Source organism: Mus musculus, chromosome 5 (genome assembly GCF_000001635.26).
Source record: "Mus musculus strain C57BL/6J chromosome 5, GRCm38.p6 C57BL/6J".
In the NCBI taxonomy this organism is placed as follows: Eukaryota; Metazoa; Chordata; class Mammalia; order Rodentia; family Muridae; genus Mus; species Mus musculus.
Window position 1 is genome coordinate 141,124,116 of NC_000071.6, and position 27,841 is coordinate 141,151,956.

At 44.6% G+C, this 27,841-nt stretch overlaps 1 long non-coding RNA gene across 1 annotated transcript in view; it reads left to right on the plus strand.

The window, feature by feature from the left end:
- Window positions 1-743: 743 nt before the first annotated feature.
- Gm30866 overlaps window positions 744-27,841 on the plus strand; it is a 35,231-nt gene continuing 8,133 nt past the window's right edge. Inside the window, exons 1-3 of the long non-coding RNA XR_868655.3 lie at window positions 744-1,012; window positions 14,667-15,357; window positions 17,178-18,058. This is a non-coding gene — a long non-coding RNA (predicted gene, 30866). The remainder of the gene's footprint in view (window positions 1,013-14,666; window positions 15,358-17,177; window positions 18,059-27,841) is intronic.

Below are 27,841 nucleotides of genomic sequence, written 5' to 3' on the forward strand. Positions count from 1 at the left end.
AGCCAGGCTCCCTCATCGGGACAACTAAACATACAATTCACAGTGAAGAACAGAAAAAGGAAATGTATCCAGTATGGTTGGTTCCATGGGGGAACAAAGAGGCCTTGTGGCCTCTCTTGACCATCACTGGGACCCTACCATGAGGTTTAGGTTTAAATAGAGATAGGCACGGTGGAATAAAGAGATGAGTCAGTGGGTAAAATACCTGCAAAATAGGAGTTTATATAGTCAGCATCCTTGAAAATGCGGGACAGATATGGTGGCCCAAGACACGATGGCTTACTTGTGTTCCCAGGACTTGGGAGAAAGAGAATCTCCCAGGACAATTTGGGTAGCTCGATTGATTTATTGAATAGGTGAGTTCTGGATTCCTGCCTTAATATATAAAGAGCAATCAATCAAAGAAGGTACCTGTCATTAACTACGGCCTGATATGTGCGCATGCTTGTGCACACACACATGCACCCATACATACGCATGCAAAAAGTTGTTTGTTTGGGGAGTGGAGAAGAGAAGCAGAAAGGAGAGAATGTCTCAGTGGCCTTTCCACCTGACCCCAGTGTTGTTTCTCATCTCAAACTGCTGAAGCTCCACAGAAAACAGCCTCCCTAGTAGCAAGATTCTGTCTACCCCACTGATAACATCTTTCCTGAGCAGCCAGCAGCAGCCTCCAGGCCCCTAGGCACAATGCTCAAGCTGTTGTCTAATCAGCCCTTCTAGCACGTCGTCAAGCCAGGCCTGAAGAGTCTGCTGCACACTCTTCCCACCTCCTAAGAGACTGGTCATAGGCTACAGATATCCCAGGCAGGACATGAGGGGAGACAAGCCCAATGTCCTGCTGCCTGAGGCCTAGGTCCCAGAAGCAGGAAGCCTGTGCCTGTGTCACATAGAGAATTAAAAGTCTCTGATGATCCTGTTCTTCTTCTAGACAGGCAGTCCACCATGGGGGCTGGTTCTTAGCATAACCACCTGACCTGCCCCCAGGCCACCAGAGGGTGCCATCCTCGAAACAGTAAGTAGCACAGAGGTCTCCCTCTCCCTCTCCCCCTCCCCCTCCCCCCTCTCCCTCTCCCCCTCCCTCTCCCCCTCCCCCTCCCTCTTTCTCTCTTTCTCCTATTTGGTACTTCCAGGTACTTCTCATCTGCCTAGACCTGGTGAGTCAAGGAAATGAGCTTCATGGAGCAGGAAGAGAATCTAGAGAAGGCAGCTTGAAGTCGAGTATTGAAATCAGATGAGCAGGCTGGGGATATAGCTCAGCAGTTGTTCGGTGTTTATATAGAATTCTTCTGGTGTGTATGTTGGGTATGTGCTTGGTAGCAGAAGCCCTGCCTAGAATCCCCCAGTGAGGGGCTGGGGTGTGGCTCAGTGGTAGAGCCCCTACCTAGAATCCCCCAGTGAGGGGCTAGAGTGTGACTAATCAGTAGAATACTTTCTCTGGATTTGATTGCCAGTGCCACACACATGCATACACAAAGAACCAACAAAATGAGGACAGCGTGATAAACCCTAACTCCCCTCCTCAAAGCAAACCCTGTACCAAAGACTATTGAGAGGAACAGGAAGGGAAGAAATTGACGTAGAACGGACCTCCTCTCTGGGGAAACGGATTCCTGGTTGTTTCTTTCTGCCCTTCTTTCGCAGCCTGATCGAAATCTTAGTAGCTTTGGAGCTTGGTGCACAGAACAGATGTGGTGTGGAGGTGCCATAGAAGGCACAGGCAGAGACCACAGTCTCTATGGCGACACAAGATGGCTGGGGTGGAGGGAGTTTGTTTGGAGAGGCTGCGAGCCTGCAGGGGCCAGGTCATGAAGGCTAAGCCATGGAGCTTCATGCTGCCCTTTATGGGGCCACCGGGATGTACAACTTTCCTTTTAGCAAGCTGAGTCAGGCTGCAATGAGGACCTGGGGCCAGATTCCCTCCATCTCCTGGGTTCAGAGTCTTCCGTTCTGACACCGGGGTAGCCTGTGGCTGCTTCTGCTCCTCTCACAGTGGCTCTGATATCCACCTTCGGCCCTGGGTGCTGGCCAAGCCATTTCTAGAAGCATGACCCTGGCTTGGAAAATCGTGTGGGGGCTTCTTTGCCCTTCGGTTCTTCAAATCACTAAAGAACTCTCCACCCACCCTGCCCCCACTGCTGACTCTGGGGCTTAAGTGGCCTGAAGGCTGAGATGGAAGCATCACTGGATTTTGACTTCCCATTGTCCAGTCTTTACAGGAGCAATGCCCGAGAAAATATCTACTTATGTTTCCTCCACTTAAAAATGATGTTGTTTTCCCCTTTGTGTGTGTGTGTGTGTGTGTGTGTGTGTGTGTGTGTGTGTGTGTGTGGTCTATCTATGCAGGCATGTTCACATGCATATGTAGATGCCAGCTGTTGACATAGGGTGTCCTCCTCAATTCTGCTCTCCACTACAGTTTTTTGAGGCAGGGTCTCTCACTGATCCTGGAGGTCACTAACCCTACCAAAATGCTGGGCTAGGAAGTCTTAGATATCCTGTCTTCACCACGCCATTTCCTCAAACTGCTGGAGTTAGACATTTACACCTCTACGCTTGGCTTTTCACCTGGGTGCTGGGGATCTGGGCTGGAGTGCTCATGACTGCGTGGCAGGAATGTGACCGATGGCAGCGAGAGATCTCACACTGCTCAGCAGCCTTTGCTTCTGAAGGACATCCTCACAGGACAGCCTTCCCGGCTGACAGCCCTTCTACTGCTGGAAAATGTCAAGCCTCTTCCTTCTCCCCGTAGTATCCAGTCCTACTGTCATTCAAATAACTGTTCTCAAATAAGTAGTAAACTGTTTCTGCTTCTGGCCTGGTTACTTAAACACTTTTTTTGGTCAGTTTTCAGAAGTTTAAGTATTATGTGAATCTTTAAACTTGTTACAGTTAAAAGTTATTTTGTAACATTTAGTGTCCCTCAGTTTCTTGGGTTTACAGGTTTAGGTCTTTGTCCGAATGTGGGACAATTTCTGCCCTCATTTCTGAGTACCTTTTCGTATTACACTGTTGTCCCTTGGGACCCGGAACATATGAGTGTTTGTTGCTTTCTTACCGTCTCATGAGCCTTGTGGCTGTTTTTGGCGATCCGGAATAAATGCTGAGGCTGTGCCAGTGTTCACTGAGCTGCTCCTCTGTCCTGCCCGTCTGGTCCTTGTATTGAGACTTTTCTTCTTGGCAATTTTGTGACTTTTGGTTCTCTAATTTTTTTTTTGTTTTATTCCATGTCATCATCATCATTATTATTTTACTGAGATCCTATTATACTTTTTATTATTTTCAAGAGAATTTGCAGTTGCTTGTTGAAGCATGTTTATGATGACTGATGTGTGTGTGTGTGTGTGTGTGTGTGTGTGTGTGTGTGTGTGTGTGTGTGTGTGTGAAGGCCAGAGATCAATGCTGGGTATCTGTTATTATGTGAATCCTTACTAGGCAATCAGTTGCTCTCTACCATGTCTTCTGGCTTAGAACTCATCAAGTAGGCAAGGTTGACTGAACACCGCTGGCAATCAAATCCAGAGACCTGCCTAATTTGACTGCTTCTGTGATGGGACTGAATGAGAAGCAATGCGCCTGGCCTTTTAGGTGACCGTTGGGGATCAAGCTCAGGTCCCGTGATGGTGCTCTTTACTGACTGAGCCATCTTCTCGTCTCTTGGCTGCTTTGAAGTCCTTGATAATTTCCACCATTTTCAAACTGATGCCTGTCGATTGTTTGAGTTGTCTTCTTCTTTTGATCAAGTTAGTCCCCCAGACCTTGACAAGACACACGCTTTCATATCCCATCTTGGACATTTTGTGTACTGAATAATGAGATTTGTATTTCACTTTGTTTTTACTTTGGCGTTTTTCTTGCCAGTGTTCATGCCTTAGCATACAAGCTGGATAGAGGCATGGGCAATGTGTCTACTTTGCTTCCTGCTGGGTCCTATCCTTACAGACATGACAGAGTGACTCCTGAGACTTCAGGGCAGACTGTGAGTAGCAGGCAGCTCCCTTCTTAGCCCTGTTGATAGCTATCAAAGATAGTGGGGCCAGGGTTTGCTTCATCTCATTGTATCTGACCCAGGCCTAGGAGGAACAGAGAGCTGAAGCTCACTGTTAGGTTGTAACAGAGCAGAGCAGAGCAAAGGATAGCTGATGCTCAGCTTCCTAGTAGACCCCACTGATATCACCTTAGGATGCTTTGCCCAGAGATTGTGTGTGTGTGTTTGTGTGCATGTGTGCATATGTGAGTGTGTATGTGTTATTTGAGTGGGTGTGCATGTGTATTATGTGAGTGTATGTGTGTAGTTGCACATGTATACATGTATAAGCATGTATATACATGAGTGTTATATAAGTGTATGTGTGCATATGCATATGTTATGAGAGTATGTGCATATGTGTGTTATGTAAGTACATGTGTGTACATGTGTATGTGCATCTGTGTTGTGTTTATATGCACATATTCAATGTGTGCATGAGTGTGCATGTATGTATGTGTGTATGCATGTGTGTAATGTGTATATATGTGTACATATGCACATGTGTACATATGTATGTATATATGTACATGGGTGTGTGAAATATATGCACATGGGTGTGTGATATGTAAGTCCATTCATGCACATGTGTATGTGTGTTGTGTACATGTGCACATAGGTATATATGTGCATATGTGTACATGTATGTGTGCCATGTGAGTGTGTGCATGTTGTGCAAAGATGCACAGTGTATGTGACAGAGGACAACCTTAGGTGTCATTCCTCAGCCACCTTCCACCCTTTTGTTTGAGACAGTGTCTCTTGTTAGAACTGCACCACATAGGCTTCTGGGGACTGGTCTGTCTCTTTTGTAAGAAGCATTCTTATCAGAAGTCTTTAGCCTGCCACACTTCCCAAGAGACTCTTGTATTCATGCCTATTTGTCCAACCCTGGACACTCCCAAGATTTGACTCTGTCTCACTCTTTCCCTTTATGCTGATGGTGAATTAACCAATCCATCTGACTATGGGGTTGAGCTTCTACCCATGGAATTGGACACAGTTACCAGCTGTGTTAAAATAAAAACTCAGTGAAGTTTCCACCCCTGTATGCTCGCCAGCCTCTTTGGGTCTTGGCACAAGAATCAGTCTCATCTCAAAAGAGAAATTGCTTTGCCTTAGGGTTGCTTTTGCTTTCTTTGCAGCACACCGAGAAGATTCCTTTCCACCCCTCCTCCCCTCCTGATCACTGGGACTACAGACATGCGTCTGTATACCTGATTGTCACACTGGTTCTGGAGATCCAGGTTTAGTTCCTCGTGCATACAAGGTCACCACTGTAACTGACTGGTCCTTCCTTGCAGCCCCAAGAGTTTCCTTCTGTTGTGTGGGAGAGAGGGCTTGGGAGGAGTGAGCCTACACCATCTTGTCCAGAGCAGAGCCTCCTATCTTTACTTCTTATCTTCAGATAGGTGCCAGACCAATGCACACCACAGAACTGATTTACAACTGAGCTGAGATCTTTACATGCATGAAACTACACTGGAAAGTGTTTTGGTCATATAATGATGATGATGGTGGTGGTGGTGATGATGATGGTGATGGTGATAATAATAAGACAATAGCAGCAGCAACAACAATGGTTGTTACTCCCAAGACTGACATCTAGCAAGATTAGCTTGGAGGGAAGGGACAAAGTAGCATCGTGCCTCCACAGTCATCCATCAGTTTAATATTGGTGAAAGCTAACTTGACATAGGGGTCAGTTCTCTGTTGTCTCTTTCTTCATTTCCTTTGAGTCTGTGGTGACCTTTCTCTTGACAAGCAGTAACCCTAGAGAAAAGCTAGAGGAAAACAGAGATTAGGTTCGCGGCAAGGAGAGAGCAATAAAGTATCTTTAAAGAGCTCAATAAACCAGGATAATTGAATGTAGTAAGGACCATAGTGATGCGGCGAACTTTCAATATCCCTATCAAGATGCTGAGTCTGGGCGAGGAAGGTTGTCCAGCGCCAGTGTAAAAAAAAAAAATCAAGCATGACAGAGCAGCTGTAACCCCGTCACTGGTGGCTTTGTGACAGGTGGATCCTGGGGGTGCCATGGCCAGCCAGACTAACCTAACTGATGCGTTCCAGGTTGAGTGAGAGACCCTGTTTCAAAATATAATGTGGAGAAGGATTCAGGAAAGCATGCAGTGTTGTCCTCTAGCCTCCACATGTTCATACACAGGTGACCATACCCATGCACTCCCACATACACATATACATACAAGCACACATCAGCCACATACACACACACACATGCCCATGATGCATTTACATATGCACTCACATGCACACACACATATATACACATACAAATACACACATGTAGTCCCACATACACATACATACATGTACATATCACCCACATGCACACACATGTACACAATGCATTTACATATACACACAGACATACACAGAGAATATGTGTGAACATGTAAATGTGCATGAGTACATGTGTGTGCATGTAAGCATGCAAATGTGAGTACATGCATGCATGCATGCAAGCATGTGGCTGTGCCTTTCTGTGTGTGTCTCTCTGTGTATATGTGTATGAGTGTGTGTGTGTATATGTACATATGTGTGTGTGTGTGTGTGTGTGTGTGTGTGTATGTGTGTGTGTGTGTATAGCCAGAGGTTGGACTTATGTTCCTCTATTGTTTTCTGCCTTATAAAAGAAGGGTCGTCCCCTTAACCCCCAAGACTGGCCAGCAAGCTCCATGGATCATCCTGTTGCCATCTGCTGTCCCCAGTGCTGGATTATAGACAGGTGCAGCCACATCCAGCTGTAATGTGGGAGCTGGGGTTCTAAACTTGGGGCCGAATGCTTGCACAGCAAGAACTTTACTGCCTAAACCATCTCTCCAGCCTTTCTTCCCCTCTTCCTACCTCCCAAATTTCTTCTCTTCCTCTTCCCCCTCCTTTATCAGACAAGATCTCAGCCCATGATGGCCTTGAACTCATGATTTTCCTCTTTCATCTCCTAGTGTTAAGATGACAGGTGCATTTCACCAGGACCAGCATCTTGCCAGTTTTCAGAGACAAGAGGACAGAGCACAGTTGGATCATGCATGGCTGCTGGCATTGTGACATGTGAGAGGGTCAAAAGGGAGTGGGCTCCAGCTGTCCTATTAGCTCTCAATGGCTTACACAGTAGTTTGCAATAGCTAGACATGGAGCCCAGGTGGTCAGGTGTGTGTGTGTGTGTGTGTGTGTGTGTGTGTGTGTGTGTGTGTGGTGTACTTATGTGCATATGCACGAAGAGTTATATGTGCATGTGTTTACAGGTTAGAGGTCAATGTTGGGTGTCTTCCTCAGTTGCTCTTTAACTTATGTTTTTAAACAGGGTCTCTCACTGAACCCAGAGCTCATGGTTCTGCTAGACTGGTTGGCCAGTGTGCTCCAGGGCTCTCTAGCCTATCCTGGTGTTACATACACAGCACTGAAACTGGCTTTCATGAGGCTACTGAGGATCTAAACTCAGGCCCTCTTGTTTAGATGGCAAGTACCTTGCCTCAGAGAGCCACAGGCAGCCAGTTCTGAAAGGGAGCCACAGTCTGAACTTGGGGTGTATATACATTCGTGTGTGTGAGAAGAGTATCCATTTGCATAGGAACGTATCTTACTTGTGTGTAGGCTCAAATTAATAAAACACAATCCCCAATCCTGTGTTGGCAGAATTGGAGTTCCCCATACATCAGAGCTGGTCCGACAGGCTGCCAGTTTGCAACCTCTGCTCTCTGGAAACCACCCAACAATACTGCATTTATTAAGTAATAATTCATCTGTTTCCCCATATTTTATTTATCAAAGACCTCTGTAACTGTCAAGCAGAAGTTCTTATCAGCAGGAACTGACCAGCAGACAAGTGTTACCTTCTAGCCGGATGATAAATCTCGGCCGACCAGGAAACCGTGACATTTTAATTAGCTGGAACATTCTTATCAGCAAGTCTGTCCAGGACATGCCATTTCACAGTGTTTGTGAACCCCTAATTGGGAATCCCTGACGCCATCCTCGCAGGCCACCTCAGTCGCACAGGCCCTTTCTCGTTATTTTACCTTGGTGTCTGCCCTTGTATTATTCAACAGGCAGCAGTGCCAGCAGAGCCGAACTCCTCAAATGCTGCATCTAGGGGAAGAAAAGAGGCTTCTTCATGCTGCAGCACTGGCAAAAAGTACAGGTGTGTGCACATGTGTGCACGTGTGTACATGTGTGTTCATGTGTGTGTGTTCATGTGAGCGTGTGCACATGTGTGCACGTGTGTGCATGTGCGTGTGTGTTCATGTGCGTGTGAGCGTGTGCATGTCTGTGTGCGCATGTGTGGGCACGTGGGCATGCATTCATATGTGATGGGTGTGGAGGCTACAGATAACTGTTGAGTACCTTCCTCTATCACTCGCCACTCTAGTTTTTGAGGCAGTGTCTCTCACCGGACACAGAGTTCACTGTTTCAGCTAGACAGCTGGTCAGTGAGCCCCAAAGCTCCTCTCCTGGCCACCTCTCCATTGTTGGGATGAGCTGTACCACACACACACATACGCACACACACACACACACACATGCATACACATACAGATACACACACATGCACATACACACACATACATTCACATACACATTCACATACACACATGCACATACACAATGCACACATACATATATATAATCTCAGATAAATCATGGAGTAGACGGAAAATTGTCTCCTATTCAGGGTCATGTTGAAACTTCAGTATCCTGTAGTGAGGGCTGCAACCACACAAAGACACTCAATTATCCTCTGTGTGATATGTCGCTACAGGTAAAGATGATGCTTCAGAAAGCTGGGACTAAACAAAGTAAGAAACTGGGTTTATTTTTTTTCCAACTGGCTTCTCAACAATTTTATCAGATTTAAAATTGAAGGGGTTTCTTGATCCCTGCTTGAATGAGGGACTAATGAGCTACTTTTGTGTGATGGTGACCAAATACTCGAGGACAACTTAAAGGAAGAAAGATTCATTTTGTTCACAGCTTCCAGGGCTGTCCAAACCTTTGACATTGTGACACGATGCTGTTCTCCACAAGGCTCCCTGGCAAGAGAGCTGCAAAATTGGATTCTCTTCTATTTTTCAAATATATATTTGCATATAAATGTTTGCACGTGTTATATGAACATATATGTGTGTGCAGATGTACACGCTTGTACCTATGTGTTCAGAAGCCAGTATCTTTCTCTCATTCTCCACTGTATTCCTTTGAAACAAGGTGTCTTGTGGGAGCCAAGGCTAAGCTATTGTCTAGCCACATCAACGCCTGTCTCTGCTCCCTAAGTGCTGTGCTTTCGGATGCATGTGTAGCTGGGCCCAGCTTTTTACATGGGTGCTGGGGACTCGAACTCAGATTCTCATGTTTATCTAGCAAGTGCTCTTTCCCATTGAGCATCTCCCCCAGCTTGTCATGCTAATGTTTTGAGTAACTTTATGATTTTGAGATGTGGACTAAAGTTTGGACACACCTTGTTGGATAACCCAGGTCATGATTACTTGGCCCTATAACGTCATGGCAACCAGGGTGCATGGTACTTCTTGGCAGAGAGAAAGGGGAAGAGAGAGAGAGAGACAGACAGACAGAGACAGATAGAGAGACACAGAGAGACAGACAGACAAAGAGACAGAGAGACAGAGACAGAGAAAGACAGACAGAGAATCCAAGGATCTATCTACTCCAGTAGCTTATTTCCCTAGACTCTTATCTCATCATGTTTCTAGACCCCTCCAAGTTGGCATTAGCATCAGGGACCAAGCACTCAACATATGAGCCTATGGAAGGCATTTCAAATTCATGTGCAAATTCTAGCAAGGAGGAAGTGTTCTGGAAATCACCCTCGTGGACTTCGTTTGCAGAGAGGTTATCCATGGCTGCACTGGTGTTTCTTACCATGGTGGCCTCGAATTAGACCACAGAGGTGAGGGCTGGGCTCTGGGCAGCCAATCAGATTCCTTGTACTAGGGGTCGATGTGATAACCCAGTGCTTGCCTTACAAGCTTGAGGCCTGGAACTGATCCCCAGAGCCCAGTTTAGACAGCTAGGTGTGACAGTGCACACTTGCCTTGAATCCCAGTGCTGGGGAGACAGGAAGCCCAAATTTGTCTCCTAGGAAGAGATCTCTCACACTTCTGCAAAGGTGCTTCTTGCCTCTTTCTACTCCTTTGGAGTCAGTCCCCCTAGCCCCCCTCGCACACACCAGATAAGGGCTGGCACATCTCCAATCTCACCTGGACCTCTCTCTTCGCATACAATAATTAGCCTATAATTATCTGTGTGTGTCTACAATGCACTGTAAAGTGACACAAAAACCTAGGCACTCAGTGCCTTCTCTCCAGACTCAAAGGCAAATGGGAGGGTGAGGGGGGCAGAAAAATGGAGGAGACACAGGAGAGGCGGAGGGGAGACAGCTTGTAGAGAAAGAGTCATCACTCACCTCTTGGAGTCCACCTTTGGCACACCTTCTCTAGGAAACCTCTTTTCTTGAGTCTAGTTGAAAGTTGAGGCTCTGTGTCTTATGAACTGAGAAATCCCAGAAACGCTTCCCATACCCAAGAACCATACCTCTTGGGAGACACCATGGAAGGGTCAAAATCATAGATCTTGCAAGCAAAAACTTAATTTTGAGGGAGCATTGGCTGTGGGGGAGGCTGGGTCTTGAATGGGGAGGGGTGGGAAGAAGGGCTTGCAAGTAGTGTTCTATCCTGGCAGGAATGAGGGTATTCTAAAAACTTGCTGTGCCCCTCCCCTCAACCTCAGTTACTGAACTGATGCACTCAAAGATCCGGAAAGATCCGGAATGCCTTCTTCCCTTTAAGAATCTCATCCTGGGAGAAAAAAAAAAGGCCTGGAACAAGGCAGCAGAGAAATTTACCTCCTAGGAAGAGATTTCTCACAATTCTGACAAATCCTCAGACCACCTTGCAGGAGAGACTGGTGCTAAACAATGGTGGGGGTTGGGAGTGGGGCAAAGTGCTGTCTGCTTTGATATTTAAGCTCAAGCTTCCTGTCAGAACTTGGGGAAAGGGGATGTCACTTGGTTCCCCTTCACAGTTTGTCCTCATCCAGCAAAACTCCTTTCCTCGCTTGCTTTTCATTGTTGTTTTGTGTATTTATTTGGCCTACCAAGGACAAGGACAGGACGGGTGGCCGAGCTTAGGCTGTTAGCAGGGCTGGGGGGCCCAGGCTCTGTGACTGTGACCTCCTGTAACACCAAGGAAACTACTTGTTACGAATGGGAAACCCTCCAAGTGCCTCAAGGTTAGGCAAAAAAGCATTTTCTTTTATGGGACAAATAAACAAAGCTAGAGAGAGCTGGGGAGGAGAGTCAGTCGGACCAGTGCAGAGGGAGGTGGGTACAGGAGGCATCTTTGCCTGAGGGCAGCCAGTCCAGGTGAGGGGAGATCTGTAAGGAGCCGGCTGTCCTGGCTCCCTCCATGGAGGAATTAATGAGTGTTTGGTTCCTCTTCATCCATGGAGACAAGCAGCTGCCCTCATTGCTTGTGAAGTAAACAATAGAAGTTTGGAAGGTCTATGTGACCTTGTCCCTATATTGGAGGTTCTCAGCCTGTGGGTCGCAACGCCCTTTGGGGTTGAGCAGCCCTTTCATAGGGGTCACTTAAAACCATTGGAAAACACGGATATTTATGTTACAATTCATAGCAGTAGCAAAATTACGGTTATGAAGTAGCAACAGAAATAATTTTATGGTTGGGGGGGGGGCGGTCACCACAACATGAAGAACTGACTTGAAGGGTCCCTGCATTAGGAAGGTTGACAAATATTTCCCTAGACAGACAAGGCTACCCAGACACACACACACACACACACACACACACAGCATCTGCTCTTCCTTAACCTGCCATACTCCTAACCCCCAGGCAGTGCCTGTCCTATGCCAGACTCTGGCCTTACATGCAAGGTATTGTTGAAATCCTAAAAGTGCTTCCACTAGGGGAATCCACCTGTAACAAGGAAACGGGGAGCTGAGTTTCCTGCATAAGAGAATCCACATATATTTCCACTTTACCGTAACATAGTAGTTATTGTTCTCTGGATTATTCTTCATATCACACCCACCACAAACTCCCCAGGTGTGACTCTGTCCTGAGCACTGTTTGGATCAAAGACACACAGGTAGTTTCATCAGTCAGATGCATGCAACAGAAGCCCACAGAACGGAGTGGCTTGTTCCATTTTGCAGAGGAGGAAATATGACACCCAGAGAAGCTGATACACAGGCTGAGGTTGCAGAGGTGGAATTTCAGCCCGGGGAGTCTGGGCTGGGCCAGGATCTGGGATGTTACCCTCTCTCCTCTCAGCAGCAGAGTGGCATGTCTTGTCACCCACAGCTGATGGTTTCTCTCTGTGTGACAGGTGAAGGAGGAGACAGGACCTAGGTGGAGAGACTGCTTCAGAAAGAAAGCAGCTGGAGCTGCCCTTGCACGGACTTCCAAATGGTCCATTTTCAGATGACGTGTTGGCTAGGGCTGTGTGGGTGGCTCACTAAATAAAATGTTTCTCATACAAACATGATGATCGGAGTCTGATCCCCACAACCTATACAAAAAAAAAACAAAAACAAAAAACAACAAAAAACAAAAAAACAAAAACAAAAAAACAAACATTTTTGCAATGTCTGTGATTCAAATGCCGGGAACAAACAGACACAGGAGGATCCCCGGGACTCTCAGGTCAGTCAACCTAACCTAATTGATGAGCAGCAGGTCTCAGTGAAAGAAGGCCAAATTAGGTGGATGGCTCCTTAGGAGTGACACCTACAGTGACCTCCAGCTTCACACATGTGCACACGCACACACATATGCATGCTGACACACATGTACACGCAGAGTCATTTGCTTTGAAGAAGGCAAATTAGGTGTGTCTGTTTCAAAGAATATTTATAGGAAGGGCCACGGACCCCTGGGTCACCCCTAAGCCACCAACAATCTCAACATCAACATTGGGAGCACAGGTCCCCTTAAGAAACTCTAGAAGTAAATGAGCTTGAGATTTCATTAAGATAGCTATTGTGTAAGAAATGGGGCAGTCTGGCTGAACAGGTTTCCAGACTCAGGGTAGTTTTTAGAGGTACTTGCATTAAAATAAGATTAAGCCAAGTGTGGTGACACACATCCCTGCACGTGGAGATAGAGGCAGGAAGACCGAGAATTTAAGGGCAGCCTTGGCTACATAGTGAGTTGGAGACTGCCTAACTTAAATAGAACATACAACCTCCCCGCTCCCAAATAACCCAAAACAAAGAAAGTTAGCAGACAAATGAACGACAACAACACAAGCAATAACCCATCAATGAGTGTCCATTAGATCTCCACTCTCTACAAGGAAGCCTCCTGCCTGGAAGGGTCTGGGATTGGGTGGCACTGTGCTTTCATAGTTCACTCCAAAATGGATCAGGGCCAGTGTGAAAAGTTACCAGCAATGGAGCCCTATTGTGTGCAGTCTCTGGGAGCATGCCTGAAACTGACATCATTTACAATTCTTTCTTTTTCCTTCTTCCTTCCTTTCCTTTATTCTTCCTGGTTCCTGTGGAGTGGGTCCCTGTCAGCCTGGATCACAGGCGTGTCCCTTCACTCTCTGTCATCTCTGATTCTGATAGTAGAGGTATGCTATGGCTGAGCCTTGAGCACTGCTTGCTCTCCAGTTATGTTAGCCCCGCCTTCCCCCACCACAATGCTCTGAATAGCTGCACAGCCTTTGCTGTGTGGCAGCTTCCAATGTAGGCTCTGGCTTCCTCCCCCAAAACTGGGGCTTGGGCTATCTGCCTAGCAGGGCACTTGTGAGGATGAATGCACTCATGTAAATAAATAAGGTTGCTGGCCAGGTGGCACAGAGCTGTAATCTCAGCATTCCAGGGCCCAATCCGGAAGGATGGCAAGTTTGAGGCCAGCCTGGGCCACATTGAAAGACCATGTCTAAAAAAACATGTGTATGGGGGATAAAAGCCACATATAAAACAACGACTAAATAAGTATTAATTTAAAATACACAAAATAAAGCCAGGTATGATGCCACCAGACTGTAATCCCAGCTACTATGACCCCCCGATGCAGGAAGAAGAGTATTCTGAGGGCAATCTACAATACAGAGTAAGATAGACAGAGTAAGTTCAAGGCCAGCCTGGGCTACTACTGAGACAGTCTCTCAAAATTCAAAAGTGAAAGGAGGCCTGGGGCATGGCAGTGTGGTAGAGCCCCTTCCTAGAATCCCCCAGTGAGGGGCTGGAGGTGTGGCTCAGTGGTAGAGCCCCTGCCTAGAATCCCCCAGTGAGGGGCTGGGAGTGTGGCTCAGTGGTAGAACATGTGGGCTACGTGAGATTATTTGTGAAAGAAGGAAAGAAGGAAAAGAAGGAATGAGAGAAGGAAGGAAAAATAATATTAACAGGGTAAGTTAAGTCAATCTGAAAATAGCTCAGAACCCAGCTTTATCAAGCCCAGCTGGGCCACTTTGAGCAAATGTTAACCTCTCTGAGCCTCAGTTTCCCTTTCCATAAAAATGCAGACAATCCCAGGTGTACTTTACAGCTATGTTAAAGGTAAAGCGAGATCGGGTTGGAAAGTGCCTGGCATGAACCAAAACCCTTGGTGATATTTCCGCATTATGTTGATTATTGCAGCCTCCCCAGTGGCATGCATGGAGGCGGACAGGACCTGTCGGGAGGGAGCAGGCTGATTCTGAGGCTCTTCACTCCTTTCCATGCTGACCGCAGATCCACCCCCAACCTCAGAAAGAAGGTCAAATGAAGACCTGACTCGCTGCAGGAAACCAGCCATGCCTCTAACCTTGGCTTTGCCCTTGGCTTCCTGCCTGCCCCAAGAACACCCCTGACTGTTCTCCAGTGCATCTCGATTCTACCATAGCCTGGGGAGACAGCCAAGCTCTTTGCCATGGCATCGGCCTCCCTTTCCCTTTTGTTGGAGAAAGAAAAAAACGAAGGAAAGATGAGCAACATCTCTCTCCCCGCCATCTCCTCATTCTCTTCCTCAGTTTCTTACGAGTGAAATCACCCAAGATATAAATAACACATTCTAAATAAAGCCATGTTTGACTGCAGCACAAGACATATCTGTGTACGCATGTGACTGTCAGCCTCCAGTGGAAGTCATGTTTGTGTAATTAATTTTCCTAGCATCCGAGGAAAGAGACAGGCAGTCCTGTGGTCCGCCCTGCCCTGCTGCTCCCCAAACACTGAGAGAACGCTGCGCTTCGCTCTCGCCGAGTGACTGGTGCGCAGGGATGGCTTTTGTTCCCATGCAGTTCCTGTGCTTGGGACCTTTATTTCTCAATTACTGCAGATGGAAAGAAAGGTAAATAAAAATAGAGGAGCAGACATCAAAGGCATTCTGCGTGCAGGTGGCATGTGGTGCTCATTTAGCAGCAGGAACGCAGGGGCTTTGCAGAGGGCCTGAGGGTTTTTTGTTCTCCGACTTAGGAAGGTGGGATAAGCTGCTTGGGATTTTATAGAAAATCTGCTGTTAGCGAGAGTTCTCACTGTATCATGGAGGTCGAAGCTCTTGCAGGTTAAAATGTCTGAGTGAAAGGGGAAAATGGCAGAGTGGATGAAAGGATGGGCTGGGGAGCTTGAACTTAGTTGGATGGATGCCAAATAAAGAGTGGGAGGGGAGGGAGGAGGGGGCTAAGTCAGTAGCAGTAGCGTGCTTGCCTTGCGGGAGGACAGGAGTTCAATCCTCAGAGCGCCTGCATGCATGTCCACATAATGGCAGGGCATGTGGCTCTGGCTTGTGATCTCACCGCTGGGGAAAAAGGTTTGTGTGGGCCTCTGAGATTGCTGCCCAGCTAGGCTAGCCTAATTGGCCAAGCTCCATGCCTTGTCTCAAAAAAAAGCAGAGTAGATGGTACCTGAGGGATGACAACTGAGTTTCTCTGGCCTCTGCATGCATACACACAGATAAACAGACACACTCACACACTGGGCATACACATACACATATACACATGTACACATGCATGCAAACATACACACACACACACACATGTCCACACACTAATCACAACAGCATATACATATGCTCTCTCACACACATTGGGTATATACACGAATGTACACACACACTGTATATGCACACCATATGCACACACATGCACTTGCACACATTCATGCACACATGCACACATGCACACACTCTCATATTCCTGTGTATAAGCACATACATGTGCATACACTAAGCAAACAAACACATACACATGCCCTGTCTCACATACATACATTGAGCATACACATGAATGTACATACTCATTGTGCATACAAATACATACATATACATACACACACATGCACATGTATATACACATGCACACCATATACACACATACAGATACATACATACATACATACACACACTGGCATACAAACACACAGAAAAGAACTTGGAGGCTTCTAGTTGAGTGCCTGGTGGTGGTGGTGGTGGTGGTGTCTTTTCTCAGTCTTCTAAAATCATTCAAGGCCGGTCAAAGCAGGAAAGCCATCACTGTAGGAACATCAGTTACATCATCCTACTACATGCCAAGGGTGGTGCACCAGGCATGTTGAATAAAATGTTTCTACCAAAGAAACCGGATGTTGTGGTGCCCACCTATAATCGCAGCACTCAGGAGGCCAGGGCAGCCTCGGGTACATAGAGAGATGCTGTCTCCAAAACAGACAGACAGATGTAAAGTCCTGTCCCCGGGTGGGGGCAAGTAATCAAGATTACGTCCAGTGCACAAGGAAGTAATCTTGATCTTCACTGTGTGTTCTTATAGACATTATGTAATAGGATCTTAAATCCAATCCAACTTCATACATAAAAAGCCAGTTTAACTGAGTCATATTTATTGTAGCTGGGGATAGAGTCTAATTTAACTTAATTCTATTATTTTTTTTTGTATTTTCCTATTCAGTACGTTTTCTTCCCCTCCTTTTCTTATTTCTGTGGGTTCATAATGTTTTCTTTGCGGTCTCTTCTTTCTTCTACTGCTTTGGAAATGGTAATCGTGTTCTTCCCTGCTGCTCACAAGGCTGAAGATGCACAGTGTCTCTGTACCTCAGGCAAGAAAAGAGACAGCCAATCCTGTCCCTCCTTTTCTTGTTTTCCATGTTTTGTTTTGTTTTGTTTTTTCTCTGCAGGCTTCGAGGCTGTCTTTGTAAGAGTGGGTTTCTAAGTCAGTGGTGACGATTTGCTGGGCTGGGGTGATGATCAGAGGGTAAAGTACTTACTGTTCCTGAAGACCTGCGTTCAGTTTCCAGCAGTCACAGACACACAGAGAACAGCACGTCAGTAGCCCCGGTGCTAGGCAAAGGAGAGAGTGGATCCCAGAGACTTGCTAGCCAGCCGGTTCAATGAAACAGGAGAGCTCCAGGCTCAGCGACACATCCTGTCTTAAAAGATGTAAGTTGGCAAGTGATGGAAGACCCGTGAAGTGGCCTGCACACATGCAAGCATGGATGTGTACCCCCTCACCCCACACAAGACAGCAAACCATGTTGAATGATGCCGTTCCTTAGCATGCCTCCTGCTCCTTCAACAACATGCATGATTTTTGCTGCGGAAGCCATCCTTTAGTAGGAGAGCGTCATCTGGACATAAACTCGCCTGTTTTTATTTAATTTGGATTTTTGAGACAGAGTTTCTCTGTGTAGGCCTAATGATCCTGGAACCCACTCTGTAGACCAGGCTAGCCTTGAACTGTCCACTGTGGAGTAAAAAACTGGGTTCTCATGTCGGCTTGGGGCTAGGGCCGCTGGGCGAGTTGGACACAGGAAGTTTGACTGTGCTGCAGACCCCACGGAACAGCCGGGCAGGCATTGGACTGTGAGAAGCCATGGGATCACGCTTCGGGGGTGAGGAAAAGGCGCAGTCTGGGGTCCCCATGGAACTGCAGGAGTCAGGCTCTGACTCTCGGGCACCACAGACTGCTTGGCACCGCGGACGAGCTGGTTTTGGGTCCTTGAGCCACATGGAGGCCAGGGATGACAGGTTCTCACTCTTGGACATCTCAGATGCCACTGTAAGTCTCAGAAGAATTGAGAGCGGGTGGGGATCCGGGGTATACTCTGGCCTGGGGCCAAAGGGAAAAGGGCAGGGAGGAGAGAACTCTGGCAGATTACCGCAGGACAAGAGAGTCTGGGTAGCTAAGGCGACTTGGATTGACTCCAGCAGGAGGTTAGACACATGGCTCCTTGGGTGAAGACCTGATCCATTGCTCCAGCATGGCGGGTTCCAGTGAGAAGAGGGGGTCCATGGTTTTAAGGCGTTTATTGTAGAAAGGCAGAGGCAGAGAGAGAGGAGAAGAGAGGAGAGGGGAGGGGAGGGGAGGGGAGGGGAGGGGAGGGGAGGGGAGGGGAGAGGAGAGTAGAGGAGAGAAGAGGAGAGAAGAGGAGAGGAGAGGAGAAATTACTTCTATACTCTGTGGGTCCTTGGGATCGAAGTCAGTTCATTAGGTTTGGTGGCAGGTTTTGGTGGCAGGTGCCTTTATCTGTTGAACCATCTGATGGCCAAGATCTTAATTAATGGTTCTTTGGTATTTGTAAACAAACAAACAAACAAACAAACAATCAAAAACAAAAAACAAAAATCAACCAACCAAAAAAACCCCAAACAAATAAAACACATAACAAACAAAAAGCCCTAAAAGACCCAGTAGAATTTGTTCTTTCTTCACACCATCAACTAAAATAGATTCTAAGTAAATTCCAAACACACATGTTAGCAATGACAACGGAGAGCAGTTTCTGCAGTGAAACTTGGCCCTAACTTAATAGGTTTGTGAAATGCCCCAGAAATTAGTAAATCACACTTGTAGCCATGTCTGAGAAGGTGTCCAGAGAGATAATGAGGGGTAAAGTCACTACAGGTAAGTCTTTCTCGACATTCTGGGTCACGGTACAAAATGGAGACTCTCTACAGAAGGAATCCTGGAGGTAGCCAACCAATGATAAAGATGTTGCCTTTGGTCCCATAAATTCCAGTGTGAAGAATTTATTTTGTAGATATATGAAGTATGAAATAATATATGAGTAAGCTAGTGTTTACACCCACAGTTCTAATAGCAAAATACGGTTAAATAAATAGCAATATCACCATGACAGTGAGTGAGCTACAGCTGTATCAACAGTGAGGGAGATCTGCCCAAGTACTAACCAAGCCCAACCTGCCAAACTAAGCCCGCATACTTTCCAGAATATAAGGTTAAGAAAACAAAGCTATGAAAGAAAATTCTAATGTGCTAATGTGTGTTCCTGAAGAAGACTGAAAAGGAAAAATTAATTAGAGCATTTGTGAAACTGACAGGAACGGAATCGAGGCGTCTTCAAACTAAACTTGTTAATGGGTTAGTATCTACCACATTTATAGCTGTTTCTTATTTGGATTCCTTCTGATCCCATCGTCCCTTCCTTTCCTTTTCTTTCTATCCCCTCCCTTCCCCCTCCTTCCCCTCTCCTCCTCTCCCTTCCTTCCCCTCCTCTCCCTCTCCTCGATTCCCTCCCCTTCTTCCCCTTCCCTTCCCCCTTCCCTTTTTTTCTTCTTCTTTATTCCTTTCTCCTTCTCTTCTTTTCCCCCTTTTCCTCACTTTCTCTTTCCTAGTTTCATTTTCATTCCTATAATTAAAAACCCACTGCCCACTTCTGGTTTCCATCTGTGCCTGGAGCAGACCCTGTGTCACAGCTCCCACCTGGACTGAGCAGATCTCCCAGGAGTGCTGATACACCTGAGAGCACAGGTGAGACCACCACTTCTGCTCAAATTCCTGGCCCAAGAGGGACCTGCCTAGAGCCATCAGGACACAGAACCCAAGGAACAGCCAGGGACAAGATCCTTCTGGTTTCTATCTGTGCCCCAGAGCTGACCCTGTGCTATAGATCTCCATACCCAAATTCCTATCAGAAAGAACTGGTCTCCCAGGAGTGCTGACACATGGGCTTATAGGGGGGATAACCTACAGTCAGACAGCAGCACCAGCTAATGCCAGAGATAACCAGATGGCAAGAGGCAAGGGCAAGAACATAAGCAACAGAAACCAAGGCTACTTGGCATCATCAGAACCCAGTTCTCCCACCACAGCAAGTCCTGCATATCCCAAGACACTGGAAAAATATTTAAAATCACATCTCATGATGATGATAGAAAACTTTAAGAAGGACATAAATAAAGAAATACAGGGAAAATGGAAATACAGGAGAACATAGGTAAACAAATAGAAGCCCTTAAAGAGGAAACACAAAAATCCCTTAAAGAATTACAGAAACCTAAAAATTCCACTAGAGAACACCTAAGCCTGATAAACAGCTTCAATGAAGTAGCTGGATATAAAATTAACTCAAACAAGTCAATGGCCTTTCTGTACAAAAGGATAAACAGGCTGAGAAAGAAATTAGGGAAACAACACCCTTCTCAATAGTCACAAATAATATAAAATACCTTGGCGTGACTCTAACTAAGGAAGTGAAAGATCTGTATGATAAGAACTTCAAGTCTCTGAAGAAAGAAATTAAAGAAGATTTCAGAAGATGGGAAGATCTCCCATGCTCATGGATTGGCAGGATCAATATAATAAAAACGGCTAACTTGCCAAAAGCAATCTACAGATTCAATGCAATCCCCATCAAAATTCCAACTCAATTCTTCAACGAATTAGGAAGGGCAATCTGCAAATTCATCTGGAATAACAAAAAACCTAGGATAGCAAAAACTCTTCTCAAGGATAAAAGAACCTCTGGTGGAGTCACCATGCCTGACCTAAAGCTGTACTACAGAGCAATTGTGATTAAAAAACAAAAAACAAAACACAAAAAAACAAAAACAAACAAACAAACAAACAAAACCCTGCATCATACTGGTATAGCGACAGACAAGTAGACCAATGGAATAGAATTGAAGACCCAGAAATGAACCTACACACCTATGGTCACTTGATCTTTGACAAGGGAGCAAAAACCATCCAGTGGAAAAAAGGCAGCATTTTCAACAAATGGTGCTGGCACAACTGGCGGTTATCATGTAGAAGAATGCGAATTGATCCATTCCTATCTCCTTGTACTAAGGTCAAATCTAAGTGGATCAAGGAACTCCACATAAAACCAGAGACACTGAAACTTATAAAGGAGAAAGTAGGGAAAAGCCTCGAAGATATGGGTACAGGGGGAAAATTCCTGAATAGAACAGCAATGGCTTGTGCTGTAAGATCGAGAATCGACAAATGGGACCTAATAAAATTGCAAAGCTTCTGCAAGGCAAAAGACACTGTCAATAAGACAAAAAGGTCACCAACAGATTGGGAAAGGATCTTTACCTATCCTAAATCAGATAGGGGACTAATATCCAACATATATAAAGAACCCAAGAAGGTGGACTCCAGAAAATCAAATAACCCCATTAAAAATGGGGCTCAGAGCTAAACAAAGAATTCTCACCTGAGGAATACCAAATGGCTGAGAAGCACCTGAAAAAATGTTCAACATCCTTAATCATCAGGGAAATGCAAATCAAAACAACCCTGAGATTCCACCTCACACCAATCAGAATGGCTAAGATCAAAAATTCAGGTGACAGCAAATGCTGGCAAGGATGTGGAGAAAGAGAAATACTCCTCCATTATTGGTGGGATTACAAGCTTGTATGACCACTCTGGAAATTAGTCTGGCGGTTCCTCAGAAAATTGGACATAGTACTACCAGAGGATCCCGCAATACCTCTTCTGGCCATATATCCAGAAGATTTTCCAACCGGTAAGACGGACACATGCTCCACTATGTTCATAGCAGCCTTATTTATAATAGTCAGAAGCTGGAAAGAACCCAGATGCCCCTCAACAGAGGAATGGATACAGAAAATGTGGTACATTTACACAACGGAGTACTACTCAGCTATTAAAAAGAATGAATTTATGAAATTCCTAGGCAAATGGATGGACCTGGAGGGCATCATCCTGAGTGAGGTAACCCAATCACAAAAAAAACTTGCACAATATGTACTCACTGATAAGTGGGTATTAGCCCAGAAACTTAGAACCCAAGATATAAGATACAATTTGCTAAACGCATGAAGCTCAAGAAGAACGAAGACCAAAGTGTAGACACTTTGCCCCTTCTTAGAATTGGGAACAAAACACCCATGGAAGTAGTTACAAAGACAAAGTTTGGAGCTGAGACGAAAGGATGGACCATCTAGAGACTGCCATATCTGGGGATCCATCCCAAAATCAGCTTCCAAACACTGACACCATTGCATACACTAGCAAGATTTTGCTGAAAGGACCCAGATATAGCTGTCTCTTGTGAGACTATGCTGGGGCCTAGCAAACACGGAAGTGGATGCTCACAGTCAGCTATTGGATGGATCACAGGGCCCCCAATGGAGGAGCTAGAGAAAGTTCTCAAGGAGCTAAAGGGATCTGCAATTCTATAGGTGGAACAACAATATGAACTAACCATTACCCTCCCCCCTCCCCCGGAGCTCGTGTCTCTAGCTGCATATGAATCAGAAGATGGCCTAGTCGGCCATCAGTGGAAAGAGAGGCCCATTGGTTGTGCAAACTTTATATGCCTCAGTACAGGGGAACGCCAGGGCCATAAAATGGGAGTGGGTGGGTGGGGGAGTGTGTGGGGGACTTTTGGGATAGCAATGGAAATGTAAATGAAGTAAATACCCAATTAAAAAATGTTCTGAAAAAAAAAAGAGTTACAGAAAAACACAACCAAATAGGTGAAGGAATTGAACGAAACCATCCAGGATCTAAAAATGGAAATAGAAGCAATAAAGAAATCACAAAGGGAGACAGCCCTGGACTTAAAAAACCTAGGAAAGAGATCAGGAGTCATAGATGCAAGCATCGCCAACAGAATATAAGAGATAGAAGAGAGAATCTCAGGTGCAGAAGATACCATAGAAAACATTGACACAACAGTCAAAGAAAATATAAAATGCAAAAAGCTCCTAGCCCAAAACATCCAGAAAACCCAGGACATAGTAAGAAGACAAAACCTAAGGATAATAGGTATAGAAGGAAAATTCCAACAGAAGGAGGGAAACTACATCCTAGAAAAAGCAAGAAAGTAATATTCTTTTAACAAACCCAAAAGAAAATAGCCAAACAAACACAATTCCACCTCTAACAACAAAAATAAAAGGCAGCAACAATCACTATTCCTTAATATCTCTTAATAGCAATGGACTCAATTCTCCAATAAAGACATAGACTAACAGATTGGATACATAAACATTACCCAGTATTTTGCTGCATACAGGAATCATACCTCTGTGACAAAGGCAGACACTACCTCAGAATAAAATGCTGGAAGAAAATTTCCAAGCAAATGGTCCCAAGAAACAAGCTGGAGTAGCTATTCTAATAACAAATAAAATTGACTTTAAACCAAAAGTTATCAAAAAAAAGATAAGGAAGGACACTTCATACTGGTCAAAGTACACCAAGATGAACTCTGAATTCTGTACATCTATGCTCCAAATGCAAGGGCACTTACATTCATAAAAGAAACTTTACTAAAGCTCAAAGCACACATTGCACCTCACAAAATAATAGTGGGAGACTTTCAACACCCCAAACTCATCAGTGGACGGATCATGGAAACACACACTAAGCAGAGATACAGTGAAACTAACAGAATTATGAACCAAATGGATTTAACAGTTATCTATAGGACATTTCATCCTAAAACAAAAGAATATACCCCCTTGGCACCTCATGGTACCTTTTCCAAAATTGACCATATTATCAGTTACAAAATAAGCCTCAACAGATACAAGATTGAAACAATCCCATGCATCCCATCAGACCACCACAGACTAAGGCTGGCCTTCAGTGACAACATAAATAATAGAAAACCCTCATACATGTGGGAGCTGAACAATGCTCTACTCAATGATAACTTGGTCAAGGAAGAAATAAAGAAATTAAAGACATTTTAGAATTTAATGAAAATGATGGCACAACATACCCAAACTTATGGGACACAATGAAAGCAGTGCTAAGAGGGAAACTCATAGCACTAAGTGCTTCCAAAAAGAAACTAAAGAGAGCACACACTAGCAGCTTAACAGCATACCTGAAAGCTCTAGAACAAAAAGAAGCAAATACACCCAAGAGGAGTAGAAAGCAGGAAAGAATCAAACTCAGGGCTGAATAGAAACAAATAGAAACAAAAAGAACTATACAAAGAATCAACAAAACCAGGAGTTGGTTCTTTGAGAAAATCAATAAGATAGATAAACCCTTAGCCATACTAACCAGAGGGCACAGAGACAGTATCAAATTAACAAAATCAGAAATGAATTTTGTTAATTTCATTTCTTGTATAGTAGGATCAAATGTGATCCTACTATAAAAGCCTATACTCAACACAACTGGAAAATCTGGATGAAATGGACAATTTTCTAGACAGATACAAGGTACCAAAGTAAAATCAGATCAGATAAACTAAACAATTCCATAACCCTTAAGTATATAGAAGCAGTCATTAAAAGTCTCCCAACCAGGACTAGAAGGGTTTAGTGCAAAATTTTATCAGACCTTCAAAAAAGACCTAATACCAATACTCTTCAAATTATTCCACAAAATAGAAACAAAAGGAACACTACTCAATTCATTCTATGAAGCCACAGCTGTGCTGATACCAAAACCACACAAAGACCCAACAAAGAAAGAGAACTTCAGACCAATTTCCCTTAAGAAAACAGATGCAAAAATACTCAATAAAATTCTTGAAAACTGAATACAAGAACACATGAAAATTATCATTCACTGTGATCAAGTAGGTTTCATCCCAGGGATGCAGGGATGGTTCAATATAAGGAAATCTATCAATGTAATCCACTATATAAACAAAATCAAAGAAAAAAAGCACATGATCATTTCATTAGATGCTGAAAAAGCATTTGACGAAATCCAACACCCCTTCATGTTAAAAGTCTTGGAAAGATCAGGAATTCAAGGCCCATACCTAAACATAGTAAAAACAATATAAAGCAAACCAGTAACCAACATGAAACTAAATGGAAAAAAACTTTAAACAATCCCACTAAAATCAGGGACTAGACAAGGCTGCCCATTCTCTCCCTATCTATTCAATATACTACTTGAAGTTCTAGCTAGAGCAATTAGATAACAAAAGGAGGTCAAAGGGATATAAATTGGAAAGGAAGAAATCAAAATATCACTACTTGCAGATCATATGATAGTCTACTTAAGTGACCCCAAAAATTCCACCAGAGAACTCCTACAGCTGATAAACAGCTTCAGCCAAGTGGTTGGATATAAAATAAACTCAAACAAATCAGTAGCCTTCCTATACTCAAAGGATTAATGGGCTGAGAAAGAAATTAGAGAAATGATACCCTTCACAATAGTCACAAGCAATATAAAATATCTTAGTGTGACTCTAACCAAACAAGTGAAAGATCTGTATGACAAGAACTTCAAGTCTCTGAAGAAAGAAATTGAAGAAGACCTCAGAAGATGGAAAGATCTCCCATGCTCGTGGACTGGAAGGACTAATATAGCAAAAATGGCCATCTTGCTGAAAGCAATTTATAGATTCAATGCAATCCCCATCAAAATTCCAACTCAATTCTTCATAGAATTCTCAAATTCATTTTGAATAACGAAAAAACTAGAATAGCAAAAACTATTCTCTTATTCTTATAACTATTCTTTTATTGTTATAAAAGAACATCTGGAGGAATCACCATCCCTAACCTCAAACTGTACTACAGAGCAGTAGTCATAAAAACTGCATGGTATTGGTACCAAGCAAGTAGATCAATGGAATAGAATTGAAGACCCACACACCTGTGGTCACATGATCTTTGACAAAGAAGCTAAATCCATCCAGTGAAAAAAAGAGTATTTTCAACAAATGATGCTGACCATCAAGTAGAAGAATGCAAATTGATCCGTTCTTATCTCCTTGTACAAAGCTTAAGTCCAAGTGGATCAAGGACCTCCACATAAAACCAGATACGCTGAATCTAATAGAAGAGAAAGTGGGGAAAAGCCTCAAACACACGAACACAGGGGCAAATTTCCTAAACACAAATGGCTTATGCTCTAAGATCAAGAATCAACAAATGGGACCTCTTAAAATTGCAAAACGTCTGTAAGGCAAAGGACACTGTCAATAGGACAAATGGCAACCAACAGATTGGGAAAAGATCTTTACCAATCCTACATCTGATAGAGGGCTAATATCCAATATATACAAATAGCTCAAGAAGTTAGACTTCAGAGAACCAAATAACCCCTATTAAAAATGGGGAACAGAACTAAACAGAGAATTCTCAACTGAGGAAACTCGAATGGCCAAGAAACACCTAAAGAAATGTTCAACATCCTTAGTCATCAGGGAAATGCAAATCAAAACAACCCTGAGATTCTACCTCACACCAGTCAGAATGGCTAAGATAAAAAACTCAAGTGACAGCAGATGCTGGCAAAGATGTGGAGAAAGAGGAACACTCCTCCATTGCTGGAGGGATTGCAAGCTGGTATAACTACTCAGTCTGCTGGTTCCTTAGAAAACTGGACATATAGCACTACCTGAGAATCCAGCTATACTACTCCTGGGTATACACTCAGAAGATGCTCCAACATGTAATAAGGACACATGCTCCACTATGTTCATAGCAGCCATATTTATAACCAGAAGCTGGAAAGAACCCAGATGTCCCTCAACAAGGGAATGGATACAGAAAATGTGGTACATTTACACAATGGAATACTACTCAGCTATTATAAACAATGACTTCATGAAATTCACAGACCAATGAATGGATCTAGAAAATATCATCCTGAGTGAGGTAACTCAGTCACAAAAGAACACACATGATATGTACTCAGTAATAAGTGGGTATTAGTCAAAGTGCATGGAACACCCATGGTACAACTCACAGACCACATGAAGCTCAAGAGAATGAAAGACCAAAGATTGGATGCTTCAGTCCTACTTAGAAGGGAGAACAAAAAAATCCAGGGAAATAGAAGGTGGGAGGGACTTGGAAGAGAAGAGGGGAGGGGAAAGTAGGGGAAGAAACCGATATGGGAGGAGCTGGAGGAGATGTTCAGATGGTCAGGAAATTGAATAGAGGTGTGTAGCAATGGGGGATGGGGAACTAGGGATAGGAACCACAAAGTCCCAGATGCCAGGAAAGCAAGAGCCTCCCAGGACCCCACAGGGAATGACATTAGCTGAAATGCCCCACAAAGGGGAGGGAGAACCTGTCAAGACCATTTCCAGAGGTTAAGCATGGCCCCTTGGTTGAGGGACGGGGCCACCACCCATCTCCAAAAATTTAACCTGGACTTGCTCCTGCCTAAAGGAAATATAGGGACAAAGTGTGGAGCAAAGACTGAAGGAAAGGCAATCTGGAGACTGCCCCACCTAGGGAGCCATCCCACTTGCAGACACCAAACCCAGACACTATTGCATATACCAAAAAGTATTTGCTGACAGGAGCCTGATACCGCTGTCTGCTGAGAGGCTCTGCTATATCCTGACCAATACAGATGCGGAGGCTTGCAGCCATCCATAGGACTGAGCACAGGGACCCCAATGAAGGAGTTAGAGGAAGGACTGAAGGAGATGAAGGGGTCTTATCTGGCATCAGTGGGAGGGGAGGCCTTTGGTCCTGTGAAGGCTTGATGCTCCAGTATAGAAGAATGCTGGGGCGTTGAGGTGTGAGTGGGTAGGTGGGTGGGGGAACACCCTCATAGAAGCAGGGTAAGGGGGAATGGGATAGGGAGTTTGCAGAGGGAAAACCAGGAAAAAGGGATAGCATT